Source organism: Monopterus albus, unplaced genomic scaffold, assembly GCF_001952655.1.
Source record: "Monopterus albus unplaced genomic scaffold, M_albus_1.0 scaffold196.1, whole genome shotgun sequence".
Classification (NCBI taxonomy): domain Eukaryota; kingdom Metazoa; phylum Chordata; class Actinopteri; order Synbranchiformes; family Synbranchidae; genus Monopterus; species Monopterus albus.
In genome coordinates this window covers 139963-145270 of record NW_018128076.1, presented here as the reverse complement: position 1 = coordinate 145270, position 5308 = coordinate 139963, and positions in this window count along the sequence as shown.

The window sequence follows — 5308 nt, the reverse complement described above, 5'->3', positions numbered from 1 at the left end:
TTTTCCTCATTCATCAGTTCCTCAAAATACTCCTTCCATCTTCTCTGTACACTCTCCTCACTTGTTAGCACCTTTCCATGTCTATCTTTAATCACCCTTATGTGTTGCACATCCTTCCCCTCTCTGTCTCACTAATCTGTACAAGTCCTTCTCGCTTTCCCTCATGTCTAACCTGGCATACAACTCATCATATGCTTTCTGTTTGGCCATTGCCACCTCCCTCTTCACTCTACGTTGCAATTTCTTGTAATCCTGTCTACTGTCTTCAGTCCTTTCTACGTCCAATTCTTTCTAGCTAGCCTCATCCTCCGAATGCTGTCCTGTACTTCCTCGTTCCACCACCACGTTTCCTTATCTCCTTTCCTCCTTCCAGATGACACACCTAGCACCTTCCTACCTGTCTCCCTGATCACTTCTGCTGTAGTTTCCCAGTCATCTGGAAGTTCTCCCTGACCACCCAAAACCTGCCTCAACCTCTGTCTGAATTCCTCACAACATTCTTCTTTTTTCAACTTCCACCACTTGTTCTTCTTTCTGTCTTTCCTCTCCTCTCCTTCCTGGCCAACAGAGTCATCCTACACACCACCATCCAATGCTGTCTGGCTACACTCTCTCCTACCACCACTTTGCAGTCACTAATCTCTCTCAGATCACCTCGTCTACATAGAATGTAGTCTACCTGTGTACTCCTACCTCCACTCTTATATGTAATTCTGTGTTCCTCCCTCTTCTGTAAATAAGTGTTAACTACAGCCATTTCCATCCTTTTAGCAAAGTCCACCACCACCTGTCCTTCTAGGTTACTTTCCTTAACACCAAACCTGTCCATCACTTCCTCATCACCACTGTTCCCCTCACCAACATGCCTGTTGAAGTCTGCTCCAATCACCACTCTCCCCTCTGGAAAAACTCTACCACCTTATCTAACTCACTCAAGAATCTCGCCTTCTCTGCTAACTCACACCCTACTTGTGGAGCATAACCACTAACTACATTCAACATTACCCCTTCAATTTCCAACTTCAAACTGTATGACACTCTTTTCACCTCAAACATTCCTCACAAACTCCTCCTTCAGGATCACTCACAGTATGTCTGTCTTCCTTCTCTCCAGGGCTTCAGATATTCGATGGTAATAATCAGTGAATATTTGAGAATGAAGACATCTCTCTCTGTTAGAGTTGTTGGAGCAACAGAGGAGCACTCAGTTCACTCTAATTATTCTCTGGTATTACAAATTGATGCCTTTTTTCAAATAGTTGGATATTCTGGTCCAGCCTTAAAAGTAGGGTTGGTGATCCTGGAAAAACCAACAAGAAGAAACTCAATTTATACAATTCTAGTTTTACTTCTTGCATCATCCAACTTCTTTTTAGTTTTAACTTTCTCAAATATGGTGTTAGCCACCCAGATCTGTGGTCCCAAACTGTATTTGGGGATCTCTGGTTCATGGCTAAACTGCTTTAGCCTTAGCTCATAGCCAGTAACTAGCCTCAGAAGTCTATGTTTTTCCGGTGGGTAGAAGTGAAGAGAGAGGCCAGCTAATGCTGTTCAAAACACAGGCTTAATTCTGTCCTGGTAATACGAACACTGCATGTGACCTTTAATGCCCAGTTAACTGCATTACAGTCCTATCTATACACTTAAAGCTGACTACTGTTGGTATTCACCCCACCCTCGGCTGCATGTAAAAGGAGTCTTTTCCATATGGTAGTCTGCTTGCTCTCATACTGTGCACACTACATGCAGGAAGCAACTTTTGGCAAAAGCAACAACATTACCTTTAAAGCTATATGTCTTAAAGGAGAGGGCCTGGCCTGTAACAATGGTGTCCGTTTGTGAATGAAAACTGCTGTGGGTACCTTCTCTGCCATAGTTCACTAGCTTTAGCTATCAAAACAGAGCAGTAACACATCTGCCTGCAACTGCAATGCCTTGTGGGAGACTCTTGGCTCACACATTGACTGCATGGGCAGAGTGCATGCTAGTAGGAAGTAGGCTGAGAGGCAGGTAGGTCGTTTAATAGTTTTGCTTGGAATGAGTAAAATTATTGATCAGGTATTTTTCAGTCCTGCCACTGTCATGATTCTGTCCCACCTGTTTCCGTTCTCGTGCTTTTATTTTGACATTACTTCCTGTTTTTGTTTCACCACAGTTTCAGACTTTTTACTTTAATCGGCACTCATTGTTTTCACCTGCTCCTGATTGTTTGAACCTGTTTTCCACCACATTATAAGCAGCCTTCTCACACCAGTAACCTTCCAGATTGTTCTCTCACTCCCGTGCAGACTTTCCAGCCTTCTTGTTTTTTTTTTTTTTTGGTATTTCCTGTTCTGACCTCAGATTGCGTACTGTGACCATTGTGTTTTGCCTTGCCCTATTGCTTCGAACTTCCTTGTGTGAATGGATTATCGGACTTCTCTCTGACCTCTCATTTTGTGAATTCCTTGGCTGTGTACGTTTGCTGGCTGTGACCATGGACTGCGTATTCTACCTGAGTGTGTGCATCATGTTTTACGTTGTTTTCTGTATTGTTTTTTGTTCCGTGGTCTTATTAAAGAGACAGTGTACGTTTGCTGGCTGTGACCATGGACTGTGTATTCTACCTGAGTGTATGCATCATGTTTTACGTTGTTTTCTGTATTGTTTTATAAAAGAGACGTTGATTTTTTCTCTTCCCCCCCCCTGCCAGTATAATTGAGTTCACCCTCGTCTTTATCGGCAGCTTCGCGCTCCGATCCTGACAGCCACTACCACAGATGATAGTTTTTTCTTTATGTTGTCAGTGCATTTAATGTATGCATTCCCATTGGGATAAAAAGAGAAATTTAAGAAATGTAACAAAAAATGCTTACGAAAGGAATCACCAACTTTAACTTGTACTTCATTACTTTCCACAATTGACACTCACACCCACTAACCAAACATAGAACTCTTGATGATTTTCTATCAAACTGTCTTTTCATTCCTTTATATTTATACCCCTTCCATTTTCCCAATTCATTTGGTCTAATTCTATTTTCCCTTAAGTAAGGAATATCAGTCTGCATAGAGTTGCACACACACAAACTAAAAACTTTCACACACAACTTAATACCCTCAATTAATCTCTCTGCCTCTTTTGTTAATGTCTGTTGTCTCATATACTATGTTATGTGCTTTTTCTTATAAATGTTATATTGTGTTGCAATAAAAAAAAACAAAAAAATAAACTTGTACTTCATTACTTTCCACAACTGACACTCACACACCCACTAACCAAACATAGAACTCTTTGATGATTACTGACAGTAAATACAGTCTTGTAGTGGCACAACAGTCACATCAAATGTAATCTTAAATTTAATCCAGCTGTCCCTCTACCTAATGACCCTTTACTACAGCAGGATACTTCCACTCCACAATACTGATGCACGCCTTGCGGAAGGGATTCTTCAGTGTCAGGAAGAGGAGGGAGCGTGAAGGCCTTGGGTTGCCTCCTGTAGCCATCAGCTTCTTGAGCTTCTCCTTCTGTTTTCTCTTCAGAGTTTCTTTGTCCATGATGTAGGATGACAATGAGGGGCTGCTACTCTCTGCCATTGTAGCTTCAATATAATATTTGTACCAAGTCTACTCTAAAATGGATGTTGTTTTCCACAAGGTCTTGATAATTTTTATTCAAAATTAGATGGTCCTGTCTGCTAGGCCTGTCCACTCATCCTTAAGCCTTGTCAGCTTGTCTTGATCATCACTATCGCACTGACAGTTTTACTGTGCTCACTCTCTTTTTGCCTGTCCCTATCTATGGAATGTCTGCTGTCCCATCTACTTATGGGTGATTGGTTTACTGAACAGCTTTTGGCACAAGAGAATAAATATAGACAATGAGCATGACTGTTGTAGCATGGGGTGACAAAAGAGGATATTTGCAAAGATACAGTTTGGGTGGATGATATGTTTTAAAAGTGTGTCCCAGGCTGAGAGGGGAAGAAGTACACATCATGTAAAAAGTATAACAAATTAAAAAAGGGGAAACATGATGAAGCAGTAAAACTATAACATATGTATAATATATTTTCCCCTCATTGATGGCAAGCTGTGGAGGCCCAGAGGCAACAAAGGAAAATGCTGCCCTCTCCACTGTAGTTCATCTTTGGTATGATGTTTTCTTGTTGGTATGAAATGCCCTTATTACATTATACGCAAACAATGTTCCATCAGTCCTAGTAGTATTGTGACAATTTGTTCTTTGGCAATCTTCAGGTGTGCTGCAAAATCTCCCTTGAGCAAGCACTTAACAACAGTGGGAATGAAAAATTCCCTTTGCATCACAAACAGAGATACTACTAAACTCCAGTAATTCTTTTAAGCCTTCAGCTATTACTCCGGCTTCTTCTTTTTAACTGTGTATTCCGTGTTGTGCCTTTGGAGTTCTTTTTACTGGGCACCCACTTCTAGAGAGAGTAGGTAGCTGTTGATCAGTGTGCTGACAGCAGTATGTTATAGTGGCTGACCATGGTAAAGTTGGAAAGATATTCACAGATTCAAAGTTTCCGGATCAATAGTAAAACATTGCTAAAATACAAACAACACCTCTTTTATTTTGTACTGAAGTAGTTGTGTTACTTCATACATCAATGGTCGTCTGCATTACAGCCTCAAGGTCAAGGGTCAAGGTCAAAGTGTTTATTTGTCATATGCACAGTCAGGAAATGTGTTTCCCTTACAATGAAATTAATACTTTGCCGTCCACATGAATGCCACAAAATATAAATGAAATATCTTCTTCTTCAAGTAGATAAATAAGTAACACTAAATCTAAGGCACTTTAAGCAGCAAATGCAGCAATATAATAAAAATATATAAGAATGTATGCTGCATGGGAGCAGCATGTGCAGCAGTCAACAGTCAATGTGCAATTATGCATGTACAAACTGAGAATGTAAACAGTACAGGTCGACAGTACATGACAAATTTCCTGGTAATAAACTCCTCGGCTGTTTAGGACTCTGATGGCAGAGGGAAAGAAAGAGTTTTTCAGTCTGGAGGTCCTGCATTTCACACTTCTGAACCTCCGGCCAGAGGGTAGGGAGGTGAACAGTCGTGCTGGGGGTGGGTGGGACCTCCTCAGCCTCCTCTGGAAGTACAACCATGGTTGGGCCTTCTTGACCAGCTGTGTGGTGTTAAGTGTCCAAGTGAGGTCCTCACTGATGTGGACGCCCAGGTATTTGAAGCTGCTCACCCTCTCCACTTCGAGCCCCTGGATGAACAGTGGCTGATGAGTTCTCCTCTCCTTCCTCATGTCCACTATCATCTCCTTCGTCTTGTC